Source organism: Ovis canadensis, chromosome 3 (assembly GCF_042477335.2).
Source record: "Ovis canadensis isolate MfBH-ARS-UI-01 breed Bighorn chromosome 3, ARS-UI_OviCan_v2, whole genome shotgun sequence".
In the NCBI taxonomy this organism is placed as follows: Eukaryota; Metazoa; Chordata; class Mammalia; order Artiodactyla; family Bovidae; genus Ovis; species Ovis canadensis.
In genome coordinates, this window is record NC_091247.1 from 127,457,441 (window position 1) to 127,475,808 (window position 18,368).

Sequence of the window (18,368 nt, forward strand, 5' to 3'; positions counted from 1 at the left end):
ACACAAATAACTCTGCCAAATGCCGTTAGTAGATCTTTATAGACACGAGAGGCATGAATGTTTTAAGAGAAGCAAAGAAATGCAAATGGAGCAGGCAAAGGAAATGGGAAAACCAGTGGGACCTCAGACTTCTCTGAGTAAAAGCTAAAAGAATCAGGTAACAATTTGGCTTGCATTAGGACATGGACTTTATTTTTTAAGTTTTAGAGACGTAATTTGTGTGACCAATAATGGGCTCAGCACGTGACTTTAAGGTCATAGACAATCCTGTGATGTGAACAGAATTTTTAATGATTTATATGGAGGCTCAGCGCATTAGCATAGAATTTCTAATTTTCATGGATTGGGATATTTTTAGAAATATTTAGAATAAGTATGAAAAGTGAAAGTGTTAGTCACTCAGTCATGTTCAACTCTGTGATCCCATGGACTATAGCCTGCCAGGCTCCTCTGTCCATGGAATTTTCCAGGCAAGAATACTGGAGTAGGTTGTCATTTTCTTCTGCAGGGGATCTTCTCAACCCAGGGATCAAACTTGGGTCCTCCTGCATTGTAGGCAGATTCTTTACCATCTGAGCCACCAGGCAAGAATAAGAATAAAAATTATATGTTAAATCATATCCATGGAACTGTTTTTTACTTATGGGAGTAATCTGTACATATTTCATATTTTAAGTGTAATTAATGTTTGAGAGAATTTTACATATTATACTAACATATTTGTCTTACATTTATAATTTAGTGAATGATTCTGAATTTTAATTTTAGTTTGGAAGACATAAAAGGTTTAACTAAGTCTAAATGATGGAATACTTGCTAGACAATTGAAATGCTAAAAGACTAAATTTTAATATTAGCTTATAAATAGTTTCTTTGAATATTCAAAGTATAGCCTCTCAATCATCTTCTGTAGACCAAACTACTCCAAAAACATGAGAGATATGGATTGCTAGGTCTTTGAAATCAAAGATCTATTAACGTAGCACTGTAAGGCATATAGGGGCTTCTGGGTTGGCTCAGAGGTAAAGAATTTGCCTGCAATGCAGGAGCCTCAGGAGGTGCCTGTTCAATCCCTGGGTTGGGAAGATTCCTGGAGGAGGGCATGGCAACCCACTCCAGTATTCTTGCCCGGAGAATCCCATGGACAGAAGAGCCTGGTGGGCTACCATCCATGTGGTCACAAAGAGTCAGACATGGCTGAAGCGACTTAGCATTTTGCATATAGAGGATGCCCGTTAAACATTTTTAAATGAATACGGAACCAAATAATAGATAAATGTGAAACTGTTAGAATTATGTTTAAAAAGTGAAAGTGTTAGTTGTTCCGTTTTGTTCGACTCTTTGCAACCCTATGAACTGGGACTCACCAGGCTCCTCTGTCTATGGAATTCTCCAGGCAAGATTAGTGGAGTGGGTAGCCATTTCCTTCTCCAGGAGATCTTCCCAACCCAAGAATTGAACCCTGGTCTCCCACACTGCAGGCAGATTCTTTACTGTCTGAGCCACTAGGGAAGCCTGGAATTATATTTAGTATTGATATTTAATAACATTAGAAATGTTTGTGAAAGGACCAAGAAAAGTTGAGTACACACCTATAATTTAACATGACTTTGATTCTAAAAAGATTTCTATCTATATTTAAATTATATAAATATATATATTTATATATATAATATATTATATATATAGTACAATATGAATGCTCTCAGTGGAAATTAAGCCAAACTTTTTATTTATTTTTAACCCTCAGGAAAGCAATGTGCAAAAACTCTCCATTCTAAGCTATAAACTTACTCTCTTTCAAGAAGTGAAGATGCAAATTACCTTTGGGAAAAAATTTCAGGGGGAAAATTTTTTTTCTTTATTTTCAGAAATATAAAACAAGTACTATGCATTACACATAGTGAAAATGGCAAGATCCTATTTTTATGTCTTTTTGATTGTGTTAATTGCCTGTAGTTTGTATCTGGGATGAGACTCTGCAGGCTGTTGGTTTTTGTGAAATGAGGAAGAATGTTTATTTTAATGTATTAACACAACACTGTGGTTCTGAAATATACTTGGTTTCACTTGTGCAGAGTGAAGGAGATTAGCTAGAGTTTGAAATACAGGATGTACACATAGTAGTTTTAGGGACCCAGGAAAACTTGACCTGGCTTTCTGTTTTGCTCAATCTGGAATTGAGGGTCCCTGACCAACGTCAAGGCTATATATTGTTGCCCTGCTTATTTAACTTATATGCAGAGTACATCATCAGAAACGCTGGACTGGAAGAAACACAAGCTGGAATCAAGATTGCTGGGAGAAATATCAATCACCTCAGATATGCAGATGACACCGCCCTTATGGCAGAAAGTGAAGAGGAGCTAAAAAGCCTCTTGATGAAAGTGAAAGTGGAGAGTGAAAAAGCTGGCTTAAAGCTCAACATTCAGAAAACGAAGATCATGGCATCTAGTCCCATCACTTCATGGGAAATAGATGGGGAAACAGTGGAAACAGTGTCAGACTTTATTTTTGGGGGCTCCAAAATCACTGCAGATGGTGACTGCAGCCATGAAATTAAAAGACGCTTACTCCTTGGAAGAAAAGTTATAACCAACCTAGATAGCATATTCAAAAGCAGAAACATTACTTTGCCGACTAAGGTCCGTCTAGTCAAGGCTATGGTTTTTCCTGTGGTCATGTATGGATGTGAGAGTTGGACTGTGAAGAAGGCTGAGGGGCCAAAGTATTGATGCTTTTGAACTGTGGTGTTAGAGAAGACTCTTGAGAGTCCCTTGGACTGCAAGGAGATCCAACCAGTCCATTCTGAAGGAGATCAGCCCTGGGATTTCTTTGGAAGGAATGATGCTAAAGCTGAAACTCCAGTACTTTGTCCACCTCATGCGAAGAGTTGACTCATTGGAAGAGACCCTGATGCTGGGAGGGATTGGGGGCAGGAGAAGAAGGGGACGGCAGAGGATGAGATGGCTCTATGACATCCCTGACTCGATGGACATGAGTCTGAGTGAACTCCGGGAGTTGGTGATGGACAGGGAGGCCTGGCGTGCTGCGATTCATGGGGTCATAAAGAGTCAGACACGACTGAGCGACTGAACTGAACTGAACTGAACTGACCATGGGGTCACTAAGAGTTGGACATGACTGACTTCACTTTCACTTTTCACTTTCATGCATTGGAGAAGGAAATGGCAACCCACTCCAGTGTTCTTGCCTGGAGAATCCCAGGGACGGGGGAGCCTGGTGGGTTGCTGTCTATGGGGTCGCACAGATTCGGACACGATTGGAGCGACTAGCAGCAGCAGCAGCAGACCAAGTCTCTGGTTATATGACTCTGAGTATCTTGAATGCTATAGGTTGTGTATTATGTTCTGATATTAATTGTTTTGATGAGGTCAGAACCAAAGATCCCAATCCTGTGGTTTCCCTGCAGGCACGGAGCATTTCCATTCTCAATCATCTTGGAGAATGCAAACCCTCAAAAAAAAAAAAAAAAAAAAAGGAGGGTTACAGAGAACAGACTTTAAACTGATGTTAGGTGATGGGACCTGGGAGCGTGAGCCATTTCTTAACTATGAATCATGCTTGGCTCATCTCTGGTGGTAGTTATGGAGGGAGGAGGGAGTGGAAGGTAACATAAATGTTCTAATTCTGTAAATATACTTCAAGTGAGGCTCAGAATCTATGTTAATATCAAGCTCTCCCACCACCCATCACCCCATGATTCTGATGAAGATAACTTGTGTACTATACTTTAAGTAATAACAAACTAGAAAATTTAGCATATAAAATCAAACACGTAATTGGGCAACAAAAATGGCTTTTAAAAATAGACCATTTTGTCACGTTCAAAAATGCGTAACTAGTTTCCCACGCCAACACTGTATGTTAAAAATTTGTTAAAGCTCTATCCAATCAAAAAATGATGGCTGCACTCTTCTGTTTGAAATAGCTGCCATGCTGTTTTATAAATGTGGCTGATGTGATGAGCTCCTTTCTCAAAGTCATCTGGGATCTTTGTTATCAACTTGGCCTGCGGGAATCAGAATATGCTGAAGTGAAATTCATTGCCCTTGGTTGTACTTGAGGTATGGAAAGTGACACCAGTCTTTTGATGACCAATTAAGGAATGATTAAGTGATATCAGGGTGCACAGTAAAGAAGGATGTCCACAGACTTCTCATTTTGTACATTTACACGGTTCACATTCTGGCTCAAAAATAAGATGTAATGGTCCTACTATATAATATACATTGACAATCTTCAGTTTGACTAGCAATTAGTTTTAAATGTACTTTTCTGTTAATATATGACAGCTAGTAATTATTGATTGCCTTGTGTCCTCAGTTGCATACAAGCAATTTTAAAGTAAATGCATCAATATCACTCATGGACTGCAGCCCACCGGGCTCCTCCATTCGTGGGGTTCTCCAGGCAAGAGTACTGGAGTGGATCGCTACTGCTTTCTCCCAATATCGCTCAACAATGATAAATAGCACAGAAACAACAGTTATTACTTTTTCTTTCTCGAAAATATTTAACCATTTTATTGATTGTATATCATGGAGATAAAAACATTTCCAGAGTAATTATTTACTTTAGGCTTTAGGTTAGAGATAACAATGAAGTTTTTAAAGACCAAGTCAAACACTTAGGTTTATTGCATTAAAATGTGTACTTTTCTCTGGAAAACAGATGTGGGTCAAGATATATTTTGGAACTCCTATTGGAACCACATCTTCAATAAAAACTGCCCCCAGAGAAGAAATTTCTTCTCCAAAGGCAGGTCCAGGTAGTCATTTTTGCCTTATTTAATACTCTCACTTAACCTTAACAGGAGAGGATCAATGCATGATAGGACTATCAATTAGAAGATGAGGAATGTACTGTATTTTCTCTTTGGGAATTTCAGGAGTAAGTTGATGGCTTGTGACTTCTAAAATTGAAACAATGCAAAATCAGACGAATTTATACTGATGGTGAACTTAATTTTGGGAAGTAGAAACTATCAGTAAATAGAATAGACCAGCAATCAAGAGAGGGTAAGGCAAATGGGGAGAGAGAAAAGAAACAAAAAACAAGAGAAAGAACCCAAAGCTGGCTTCCTGGAAGTGAAATCTGTTTAATCACATGGGACCCCCCCATACAGAAGGGCCCTGCCATTGGTTTAATGCTCTGCTGTCACTCATTTGAAATTATTCCTTGTTTTGAAAAAGGGATACTGATTTTCGTGTTGCGTCACACCTTGCAAATTATGTAACTGATCCTGCTTGTTCCCATACAATTTCTTCTCTATGGGGCAGGCAAATTAATCGTTTAAGCTATAAATCAATCATGTACTCCCCTACATAAAACTCTTTATTTTTCACCTGCCAAAATTTTACAATAAAATCCTTATGCTCTAGAGAACCTCCATTATATGGCTCCAGCCTGACTGGCCCGCCGCTCTGCTGTGCTCTGCACTCTTGCCCGGTCAGCCTTCTTCACGCTCTTCTCACAAGCCACTCTTTCCCCAGGTCTCTGTGGTTTCAGATCTTCAGTTGAAAACCTTTCCTCCAACTCTCTTCCTCCTCTAAGACTTTGTAAAATAATTCAACTTTTTTTTTCGTTTCTTATATGATAATATACATGTTTCGATGCCATTCTCGCAAATGATCCCGCCCTCTCCCTCTCCCACAGAGTTCAAAAGACTGTTCTGTACATCTGTGTCTCTTTTGCTGTCTTGCATACAGGGTTATCATTACCATCTTTCTAAATTCCATATATATGTGTTAGTAGATGCTGTTAGTGAGAGGCATCACCTAAGTTTTTGGTAACGATCTACTGCATTTCTTTCATCTGTACATTTGTTTCTTTGATTTTCATCTGTCTTCTCAGCCAGCACTCCCCAACCTCACTCCATCAGTGTCATCTCCATGAGGGTGAGGATGTCGATGGCTGGTGTGCAGTTGTAGCCCTGCACCTCGACCAGGATGGGGAATACGGTCATTGCCCACAATTGATTCTTGAACAAAAAAATGAAAGGCATTAGAAGTCCTGGAAATGGGAAAAACAAATCTGATATAGTTCAGTGCCCAACATACTTGTGAATATTTGCTCCAATGTGTGCTAGTCATCAGTCGTGTCTGGCCCTCTGTCCATAGGATTTTCCAGGCAAGAATATTGGAGTGGGTTGCCATTTCTTCCTCCAGATCTTTCCAACCCAGGGACTGAACCTGGGTCTCCTGCATTGTGGACAGATTCTGTACCATCTGCCTATTTGCTCCAACAAAAGTGCCATAGCATTGTGCGTTTGGTCCAAAACTTAAGAGAAAAATAAGAGCATAGAGCATAGATATGAACTGTTTAATATAGACATAATGTTTATCTATAGAGAATATAGTTAAGCAATAGTAAATCTGCTATCAGTCATTTATCCAAGATTATCAGGAAAGTTTTGTTTATTTTACCTAAAGTCATTTTTTAAATTAATGTTTGTGAACACCTGGGAGTAGTAAAAAATCAGAGATAGTGCATGAGTGTTTATGATTTGAATATTTCTCAGGATGAGTAATCTGGTATTACTTGTATGTACACACTTGTGCAATGATAAAATGTGACTCAAAATACAGTAATGTTCCAAGAATATGTTATTAATAATATACTTTTATGTCAGCACGTTTTCACTGAACTAGCCACACCTCAAGAAAGGTGGATGTTATAATGTTCTAACACTTTGCCTTCAGAGTTTCCTGTGACAATACATTAAAGTAGTGTTTTCCAAGTGGTGGGTCACGAAACTCAAATGAACTGCCTGGACAGGCATATCTGGTGTAGCTGATAGCTTCCCACCCTTCTCTCCTGGAACCTGTAATTAATCATTAAACCTGGGAAGGGAGAAGAAAAGCAAATTTTACATAACTGTTTTCATATAGAGAGAGCTTAGTATGTATTTTACATATTTTCAATCTCACAGCAAACTGATAATTACTCTATCTTCATTATGTGGAATGTAATATATGAGGGACTGAACATATGCCATACTGTATAAATCTTCAGGACTTTATGCAAGAGTTAATATCATTCTCATTTTATAAGTAAGGAAAATGAGGTTCAAGGATGGTAAAGAATTTCCAAAGACATGTAACACGTTTGTGGAAAATCCAAGATTGTAATTCAACTCTAACACTGAATTCTGCTAGATCCTGAGGATCTTTGTCTAAAAGAGTTTAGACAAAGTATTTAAAATTTCAATTCTAAGTGAATGTTGATGCTCAGTCACTTTAGTCGTGTCTGACTCCTGCAACCACGTGGATTGTAGACAACCAAGCTCCTCTGTCCATGGGATTTCCCAGGCAAGAACACTGGAGTGGTTGGTCATTTCCTTCCTGACCCAGGAATCAAATTTCACTCTCCTGCACTGCAGGCAGATTCTTTACCAGCTGAGCCTCCAGGTTCTATTAGCTCCTCCAAGACTAATTTGCATGTTCCTTATGACTCTTAAAACTGAACGTCCTGTGATGGAAAATTGCTGATCTGGGTCAAGGGATCTTCCTTAATACTACCTCCTCTCTGTCACGATCACTCAGACAAATCGATTCGTCACTTTTCAGGCCAAGTCTGTCACCTTCCATGTCCGTGTTAGCTATGATTCACATCCTTGACCTTTCCATGAATTCATCTTTTCTTGAAATAGCTGAAAATCTAGTTTCTCTCTGTACTAGTTTCTGAGGGCTGCCACAACAAATTATGATGAACTGAATGGCTTAAATGAACACAACTCTATTCTCTCAAAGGTATGGAGACCAGCTGAAGAATAACTAATCCTGCCCCAATTATACAAATGAGAAAACAGGTACAGTACAAGGAAGCTACTGTTAATGATCACTAATCATTTAAGAACAGATTTGAACTCTGGTTTGCCTTAGTTCTTAGTCTTTTATCATGAGCTCTTAGTCATGATACCTCATGACAACCTAAATTTGTGCTGATCTTTAATTTAAAAAGGCAATATTAAAAATAAGCTTTATGTCATTCTTCTACTGAATAAGTCCTGCCAGTGTGAAGGTGTGATGTTCATATCAACTCAGAGAACCGAAGTTCATTCATCCTTAATTGCTGCTGCTGCTAAGTCACTTCAGTCGTGTCCAACTCTGTGCGACCCCATAGATGGCAGCCCACCAGGCTCCGCCGTCCCTGGGATTCTCGAGGCAAAGAACGCTGGAGTGGGTTGCCATTTCCTTCTCTAATGCATGAAAGTGAAAAGGGAAAGTAAAGTCGCTCAGTTGTGTCCAACTCTTAGCAACCCCATGGACTGCAGCCTTCCAGGCTCCTCTGTCCATGGGATTTTCCAGGCAGGAGTACTGGAGTGGGGTGCCATTACCTTCTCCAAGTCCTGCCAGCGTGAAGGTGTGATGTTCATATCAACTCAGAGAACCAAAGTTCATTCATCCTTAGTTGCAATCTGCATTAAAAGGCATCTTTACATTGAAAAAAAAAATGTGAAAGTGAAAGTCTCTCAGTTGTGTCCGACTCTTTGCAATCCCCTGGACTATACAGTCCATGGTATTCTCCAGGCCAGAATACTGGAGTGGGTAGCCTTTCCGTTCTCCAGGGGATCTTCCCAACCCATTCCAATCCTACCGCATTGCAGGTGGATTTTTTGCCAGCTGAGCTGCAAGGGGACTGTATAGTCCATGGGGTCGCAAAGGGTCAGACACGACTGAGCACAGTGACTGTGATAATTGTGATTTTTAAATATGTTCCTAGGAAATTTTGGTTTTGCCACACATATATAAAAAATCAAACTCATAGTTCTTTAGCATTCATCAGACTATTGGGACAATAAAGTTCTGTGGTCATTTTATTCCCAATTTTAAAAAAATTTTAACTTAAGCCAAATACTGGAGAAGGAAATGGCAACCCAATGCAGTATCTTTGCCAGGAGAATTCCATGGACAGAGGAGCCTAGCAGGCTACAGTCCATGGGGTCGCAAAGATTTGGGCATGACTGAGAGATTAACAATCACTGAGCAAAATAAGCATTATAAATTGCAGGGAAGCCTCAGTTCTGACACTTGGAAGGCCCCACCCCTAAATGCCCTGAGAGGTTCAGATTTATCTGCTTCTGAAGCAGGGTTCACAGCATGGCAACTTGAGTGGTATGGGATCTACCTTGAGTCAAGTCAGAGCTTTCCCATCATAATTGTGTGCTTTTAAGCAAGTTACTTAATCTCTCTTAAATAATCAGTTTTATCCATTACAAAATCTAATATAATCTCATCTAGTCATGTACTCTAGTCAGAATTTTTGTGAAGTTTGTAATAACAGGGGTATGGCACCTAGCACCTACCTTTGAATACGTAACAAAATATTTTTCTCCTTAAATCCCTATTTAACAGGGGAACAAAAAACCCTCCCTTTTTGTTTTTCTTTAGTCAGTTTACCCCATTGATAATACTTGTTGTTCATTCATTCAGTCATGTCCAACTCTTTGCAACCCCAGGCTTTTCCCTGTCCTTCACTATCTCCCAGAGTTTACTCAGCTTGTATCCATTGAGTCGATAATGCCATCCAGCCATCTTCTCCTCTGTCGTCCCCTTCTCCTCCTGCCTCCACTTATTAAAAGGCATTCTACCTTTTTCTCTCTTAAACCTCGTGTGTGCTGTCGCTTCAGCTGTGTCCGACTCTTTGCAACCCCATGGACTGTAGCCTGCAATTGTGGCAAATAAGTATCTGTTATGCAGAAGTGAATTTATGCAAAACAGGTAAAATAGGATAAAGATCTGATCCCTACTATTGCACTTCCTAAAACATATTTGTTTCATTAATTTCAATAATTTATTACCCCACTAAGACCCCATCTCCAAGTAAAACCTGGAGAAGGGGCCTCTCTTTATTAAATAGAAAATTATTTCAGAAAATAGCCCTTGTAATTTTAGTGCTTATTAGCCCAGTTTTTTGTTTTTTGTTTTTTGGTTTTTTTTAAGTTTAGGGGTTTAGAAATGAATGTGATTAGATTAAAGGAGAAAACTGACTTGCAGATTCTGAGACAGTAGGATTTTTACCATAATCCTTGTGGACAAGATTTGGCTTGAAAATATGTCCAGATTTTTCCCCCAATCCTGTCAATGCCAAGAAATTTTAGCCTTGAAATTTCATTTTTCCCTTTAGCTATTTGAAGATTTGTGTGAAAAATATCAACTTTCTTTATAATTGCAATTTCTTTGTAATTATTTTACAAAATATAATTTTTTTTCCCAAATGAATAAAATTACTTCCCCCCAGATTACCTCAAATGTGTTGTTTGGATTTTGTACCTGGTAAAAATTAATTGATAAAATACTATTCTTTCCAACAACTATAAATTTTAAATCATTCTTTATCAGATTTTTCTTTTATGAAATTTGACTATGAGAATGTATCCAACTTTAAAAAAAATTATAAAATGTTTTTTTCATGAGAAGCAATTTCTATGCATAATTTAACACCCACTTACCTTTCAAAAAAGAATCAAAAGTATTTAGGAGCATCGTTAAACTGCTCGTCTTCAAATATGACTAATTAGTTTAGCATCACCCTCAGGTTTTCCTTTAAATGACTCCGGAAAAGACCTTAATTGTGCATTTCCATCCAAGTGAACTGAGAACAGTGTGAGACTGGCAGTGGGTATAATAAAATCATTTCATTGATAATTTGACATCAGTACAATAATAAAGAGGAAGTTTTTTTTTCTTTCTTCCTTTTTTTGTTTTTGCTGTCACCAGGACTACAATTATATTTTTAAAAATATTTTCTGTGAAAGGTTCAAGCCTTTTATTGCTTAGCTTTCCGAAAGATAATTCAGTTGTGGATTTGGATCCGGAGAAATTGTCAGACGCTAAAAGTAAGTTTTTCAATGAGGGATGAGACCAGAGATCATTTAACCACCTTTTCTTCCTTTCCAGAAAGAGGAGTTGGCTGGTCCTGAGAGCTTTTCCCTAGAGGGGCCCCGAGAAATAGGGCACTCAAAGCCGGTGGGTGCACTGGGACAACCCAGAGGGATGAGATGGGGAGGGAGGAGGAAGGGGGGTGCGAGATGGGGGACACATGTACATTCGTGGCTGATTCATGTCAGTGTATGCAAAAATCACCACAACATTGTAAAGTAATTAGCCTCCAATTAAAATAAATTAATTAAAAAAAATTTCACAACTAAAAAAAAAAAAGAGAGAGAGATACATTCCCAGAGTCTCTAATCTCTTGTTAAATTATAAATGATTATGACCTATGGATCGCTTCTCAGAGGCTCCTAAATGAGTTTGTATGTTGGGAGTATCTTTGTAGATTAAGGGATGATAGACACAGCAACAACAACATACACTTTTATAAACTTAAATCCTTGACCTGCTAGATATTCTGCTTTCAGAGTAGGTAGTGGACTTATACCTTCATACTCACAGCTCATCTTTTTTCCTGGTCACAGGGCTACATGCCCTGAAAGTATAAAGTAGGTGAAAGAGTCCTATGCTGGTTGAAAGGGTAGAGGCAAGCTCAGAGTCCATCTCAGTCTATTCAAAAAGCTGACTAGCTCCCTAATTGCAACCCCAGCCTCACACTCAAGGAGCCGAAGTACTCTGAGTGGCATAGTATGGAAAGCAGTTGATACGTTCTTTTGTCTTTTTCTAGTTATTTTCCAGTTTCCTCAAAATTTATTTCAGACACATACATGGAATCCATACTCCTTCTCCAGGAAATGTTATTTTATGAGAGCAAAGTTTCAGTTCAGTTCAGTTCAGTCGCTCAGTCATGTCCAACTCTTTGCGACCCCATGAACTGCAGCATGCCAGGCCTCCCTGTCCATCATCAACTCCCGGAGTTCACTCAGACTCATGTTCGTCGAGTCAGGGATGCCATCTAGCCATCTCATCCTCGGTCAACCCCTTCTCCTCCTGCCCCCAATCCCTCCCAGCATCAGAGTCTTTTCCAATGAGTCAACTCTTCGCATGAGGTGGCCAAAGTACTGGAGTTTCAGCTTTAGCATCATTCCTTCCAAAGAACACCCAGGGCTGATCTCCTTCAGAATGCACTGGTTGGATCTCCTTGCAGTACAACGGACTCTCAAGAGTCTTCTCCAACACCACAGTTCAAAACATCAATTCTTCGGCTCTCAGCCTTCTTCACAGTCCAACTCTCACATCCATACATGACCACAGGAAAAACCATAGGCTTGACTAGATGGACCTTAGTTGGCAAAGTAATGTCGCTGCTTTGGAATATGCTATCTAGGATGGTCATAACTTTTCTTCCAAGGAGTAAGCGTCTTTTAATTTCATGGGTGCAGTCACCATCTGCAGTGATTTTGGAGCCCCAAAAAATAAAGTCTGACACTGTTTCCACTGTTTCCCCATCTGTTTCCCATGAAGTGATGGGACTGGATGCCATGATCTTCATTTTCTGAATGTTGAACTTTAAGCCAACTTTTTCACTCTCCTCCTTCACTTTCATCAAGAAGCTTTTTAGTTCCTCTTCACTTTCTGCCATAAGGGTGGTGTCATCTGCATATCTGAGGTTATTGATATTTCTCCTGGCAATCTTGATTCCAGCTTGTGCTTCTTCCAGCCCAGCGTTTCTCATGATGTACTCTGCATATAAGTTAAATAAGCAGGGTGACAATATACAGCCTTGATGTACTCCTTTTCCTATTTGGAACCAGTCTGTTGTTCCATGTCCAGTTCTACCTGTTGCTTCCTGACCTGCATACAGATTTCTCAAGAGGCAGGTCAGGTGGTCTGGTATTCCCATTTCTCTCAGAATTTTCCACAGTTTATTGTGATCCACACAGTCAAAGGCTTTGGCATAGTCAATAAAGCAGAAATAGATGTTTTTCTGGAACTCTCTTGCTTTTTCCATGATCCAGCAGATGTTGGCAATTTGATCTCTGGTTCCTCTGCCTTTTCTAAAACCAGCTTGAACATCAGGAAGTTCACGGTTCACATATTGCTGAAGCCTGGCTTGGAGAATTTTGAGCATTACTTTACTAGCATGTGATATGACTGCAATTGTGCAGTAGTTTGAGCATTCTTTTGCATTGCCTTTCTTAGGGATTGGAATGAAAACTGACCTTTTCCAATCCTGTGGCCACTGCTGAGTTTCCAAATTTGCTGGCATATTGAGTGCAGCACTTTCACAGCATCATCTTTCAGTATTTGAAATAGCTCCACTAGAATTCCATCACTTCCACTAGCTTTGTTCATAGTGATGCTTTCTAAGGCCCACTTGACTTCACATTCCAGGATATCTGGCTCTAGATGAGTGATCACACCATCGTGATTATCCGGGTCATGAAGATCTTTTTTGTACAGTTCTTCCATGTATTCTTGCCACCTCTTCTTAATATCATCTACTTCTGTTAGGTCCAGATCATTTCTGTCCTTTATCGAGCCCATCTTTACATGAAATGTTCCCTTGGTATCTCTGATTTTCTTGAAGAGATCTCTAGTCTTTCCCATTCTGTTGTTTGCCTCTATTTCTTCGCATTGATCACTGAAGGAGGCTCTCTTATCTCTTCTTGCTATTCTTCGGAACTCTTCATTCAGATGCTTATATTTTTCCTTTTCTCCTTTGCCTTTCGCTTCTCTTCGTTTCACAGCTATTTGTAAGGCCTCCCCAGACAGCCATTTTGCTTTTTTGCATTTCTTTTCCATGGGGATGGTCTTAATCCCTGTCTCCTGTCATGAACCTCATTCCATAGTTCATCAGGCACTCTATCTATCAGATCTAGGCCCTTAAATCTATTTCTCACTTCCACTGTATAATCATAAGGGATTTGACTTAGGTCATACCTAAATGGTCTAGCGGTTTTCCCTACTTTCTTCAATTTAATCTGAATTTGGCAATAAGGAGTTCATGATCTGAGCCACAGTCAGCTCCTGGTCTTGTTTTTGCTGACTGTATAGAGCTTCTCCATCTTTGGCTGCAAAGAATATAATCAGTCTGATTTTGGTGTTGACCATCTGGTGATGTCCATGTGTAGAGTCTTCTCTTGTATTATTGGAAGGGAGTGTTTGCTATGACCAGTGCATTTTCTTGGCAAAACTTGCCCTGCTTCATTCCACATTCCAAGGCCAAATTTGCCTGTTACTCCAGGTGTTTCTTGACTTCCTGCTTTTGCATTCCAGTCCCCTATAATGAAAAGGACATATTTTTTGGGTGTTAGTTCTACAACGTCCTGTAGGTCTTCATAGAACCATACAACTTCAGCTTCTTCAGCGTTACTTGTTGGGGCATAGACTTGGATTACAGCGATATTGAATGGTTTGCCTTGGAAAAGAACAGAGATCATTCTGTCGTTTTTGAGACTGCATCCAAGTACTGCATTTTGGATTCTTTTGATGACCATGATACTACTCCATTTCTTCCGAGGGATTCCTGCCCACAGTAGTAGATATAATGGTCATCTGAGTTAAATTCACCCATTCCAGTCCGTTTTAGTTCACTGATTCCTAGAATGTCGACGTTTACTCTTGCCATCTCTTGTTTGACCACTTCCAATTTGCCTTGAATCATGGACCTGACATTCCAGGTTCTTATGCAATATTGCTCTTTACAGCATTGGACCTTGCTTCTATCACCAGTCACATCCACAGCTGGGTCTTGTTTTTGCTTTGGCTCCATCCCTTCTTTCTTTCTGGAGTTATTTCTCCACTGAACTCCAGTAGCATATTGGACACCTACTGACCGGGGCAGTTCCTCTTTCAGTATCCTATCATTTTGCCTTTTCCTACTGTTCATGGGGTTCTCAAGGCAAGAATACTGAAGTGGTTTGCCATTCCTTTCTCCAGTGGACGACATTCTGTCAGACCTCTCCACCATGACCCGCCTGTCTTGGGTTGCCCCGCAGGCATGGCTTGGTTTTATTGAATTAGACAGTGCTGTGGTCCTAGTGTGATTAGATTGACTAGTTTTCTGTGAGTATGGTTTCAGTGTGTCTGCCCTCTGATGCCCTCTTGCAACATCTACCATCTTACTTGGGTTTCTCTTACCTTGGGCGTGGGGTATCTCTTCACGGCTGCTCCAGCAAAGCACAGCCACTGCTCCTTACCTCAGATGAGGGGTATCTCCTTACCGCTGCCGTTCCTGACCTTCAAAGTGGGATAGCTCCTCTAGGCCCTCCTGTGCCAGCACAGCCACTGCTCCTTGGATGTTGTTTGATCTTCCTGGCTGCTGCCCCTGGCCTCATATGCAGGGTAGCTCCTCCAGACCGTTGCCCCTGACCTCGGATGCGGGGTGGCTCCTCTCGGCCGTCCCTGCGCCGTTGCAGCCTGGCACTCGGCTGCTGCCCCTGACCTCTGATGTGGGGTAGCTCTTCTTGGCTGTGCTGAGTGCGCCAGCCGTCGCAGCTGCTTACGCTGAGTGCGCCGGCCGTCGCAGCCGCTTGCGCCAGCCATAAGTTTACAGCTAACACAGAAGAGAACAAATTCTACTATGACATATATATAATAGAAATATCATATGTTCTTGTCCCTTTGCCTAAAATTTCTCTACCATCATTGAAGTGATTAATTCATGTATTCTAATAATTTTTATTAGGTGTGTAACACTGGAGTTAGGTCTTTATTCTCACTGAATGATTTGAATAAATAAAAACTTTCAGTGGCATGTAAATTATGTGCATATGAATAAAGTATGCATCTGTAACGTAAGAACATGTATACATAAGCACAGGTAACTGTGAACTCTGTAGGGTAGTAATAAGAGGGTATGCCCTGGAGATGAACTTTCTGTTTCAGATACCTAGGGAAATTTTTTAACCTCTCTGTGCTCTCTCTCCTCATCTATTAAAATAAAGACAATAACATTACTCACTTAAGGGAATTATTCAAGTTAGAGTTCTTTTGACATGTAGTTAGGCTCTATACAACATGCTAGTAATATTACAAACAAGCCTGGAAGATGTGGGGTGTAATGAAGGCTGAATAATGAAATGTCTTCTTTGAGGATTATTTCTGAAGAAGCAAATACAGTTGAGAAAGAGAACTGACGCATGATTTTCGAATATGTAAGAAGCACTGGGCTGCTGTCTACTGTAGGGTTGTGTTCATTTTCCATCTGACGGGGTCACTGAGAAGTGATATTCAGTCCTGAATTAGTACATGATAAAGAAGGAAAAGCAATTCAGTGCTATTAAACTCTGAAAATTGCGATGAAACAAAAGTATCTTTCAGTTTCCAGGAATAAGAAAACTAAATTGTAATTTACTTAGCTTTTCATATGGGGAATTGATTGCTGAAGTTTGAAGCTTCCTTTAAGTGAAAACATTTTGGTGGTACATTTCTCCCTTCTAAGGCTTCATTAAAAGTAGTAAAAGTATATGAAATCATTCAGTGTCTAGTATTTCAGAGTTTGATATTGCATTACAGCTAGCTTGCCCTCGTGTTATTTTCTTGTTTCTCATGCCATTACCTTTGAAGAAAGATCAGTTGGCAGTCTAATGCCTTAAATTTTTGTCTAAGATATACTGAGTTCCTTACTCAATAATCACTTCTAATATTTTGCTTACTTGTTATATATGTCATCATTTTACTTTATTGTCCATGGAGTTGAGAGGGATGATTTGCTGTCCCTAGTGAACCCATGAAAGTCCTCTACCCATTTTGCCAGCCCCATACCAACCTTGCTCATGGTGACCCATGTGGTTGTAATCCAAGGCCTATCCTCTCATACCTATGGTGGCCTACACAGCCCCACAGGCCTATTTCTACAAAACTCAGGAGTCTCCAAAAACTGTACTGCATATGGTAAGAGACCAAAGTAAGTTGAGGTTGCTTTGCTTGACTCCCCCAGCTCTCCTCCCTCCTGGTAGCTCTACTGATGCCTCAAATGGGACATCTTCACCAAATCCTCTGATTGAAGCCAGGGATTTACTATATCTACACAGGTATTTCTTTTCCAAAGCAAAGGGTTGTTGAGTGCTATATAATTCAGTGACCTGATCTTTCTAATGTTCAAAATTAAGTTCTCATTTTCTTACTCATTTTTAAAATTTTGCATTTTAGTTTGACCCAAGACTAAGCTATGGAATATAGATTTATATTTTATAAATACATACTATTTGTAGCATTGGCAAAATATAACACTGATAGCATCCAGGCAATTTTCTAAAACTAAATTTAGGTCTTTAGAAATATTAAGTGAGATCATGTAGCATTGTTCAATATATTTGATATATTCATTAATCCAAAGTCAGGAGATGTAAAACAATAAAACCCGCATATTCTTTGAGTGAGACATTTTGTCAGGGCAATGTTGGAGTGACGTTTCTGTTTTCCAATGTTTTGAATCTTAGGCAGGAAGATTGAATAGCTGAAGGCACTGGTGATTTCCAGAATCATTTAGAAGCATTAGAATCACATTTCTAGTGCCTAGGATACTATGACTTGAAAGCTATGTTCAGCTTGAATTGTCAGCCAGAGCCTCTATAGTGGGCCGTCCATATGGCCTGGGCTCCATAGTTTCCAAGAGGGGACATCTCAAAAGGAAGCATCTGGAGAGTGAGTATACCAAATGATCCATTAGGAAGCTGCATGGTTCATGACCTAACTTTGAAGTAATAGGGATTCATTCCCTTCATAGCTTATTGGTCAAATACAAAGATGCCTCTATTCAAGGGGAAGGGTCAGAGACAGCACCTCTTCAAGGAGGAATAACAACTAATTTACATACTTTTTTGAACTTCCACAATCTGTACCCTGGCTACAAAGTATGTATAATCTTAAGTGTAAAATATATTCACTATCTCCAAAGACACACCCAAAGCTGCATTTTATTTTAGCATCAGACTAAAATAGAGACCTCAAATTTTATCATTTAAACTAGATTGAGGAGTAGATGAAACACCTCAGGGCCAATTCCTTGGGAACATTTTTTTTTTTTTTTTGTCAATGGGAAGACCTGTTAGCTACTCCACAAGCACCCGGTAAACGTGGTTAAATAGGCACAATATAGCTGTAATGTTTAGATCATTGCTGTTGTTGTTCTTTAGTCGCTAAGTCATGTCCAACTCTTTTCTGACTCCATGGACTGTAGCCCGCCAGGCTCCTATGTCCGTAGGATTTCCCAGGTGAAATACTGGAGTGGGTTACCATTTCCTTCTCCAAGGGATCTTCCCGATCCAGGATCAAACTCGTGTCTCCTGTATTGGCAGGTGTATTCTTTACCACTGAGCCACCAGGCAAGCCCCCAGTATTTAGATACTTCCATTTAAAAAGAAGGGCATTCAGCAAACATAGATTCTGAGCACTTCTGAAATCCAGTGAGGTACATGTTGTTATTTCCTTAATCATAGCCCAGTGATGTTCTTAGGACTGATTCCCCACAGGTCTTGACTATACCTCTTTGAATCTTCTTCC

At 39.8% G+C, this 18,368-nt stretch overlaps 1 long non-coding RNA gene across 15 annotated transcripts in view; it reads left to right on the plus strand.

The window, feature by feature from the left end:
- The window catches only part of LOC138435699 (uncharacterized), a 260,432-nt gene that overhangs the window by 83,854 nt on the left and 158,210 nt on the right, over positions 1-18,368 (plus strand). The window contains exons 5-6 of one of the 15 annotated variants that reach the window (XR_011255185.1): positions 7,776-7,834; positions 10,926-10,994. The exons of 10 other annotated variants lie outside the window; for them this stretch is intronic. This is a non-coding gene — a long non-coding RNA (uncharacterized lncRNA). Of the gene's footprint in view, positions 1-3,952; positions 4,089-7,775; positions 7,835-10,925; positions 10,995-18,368 lie in introns of all 15 variants that reach the window. 4 more of the 15 variants (XR_011255189.1, XR_011255192.1, XR_011255197.1 and 1 more) reach the window with 4 other exon arrangements.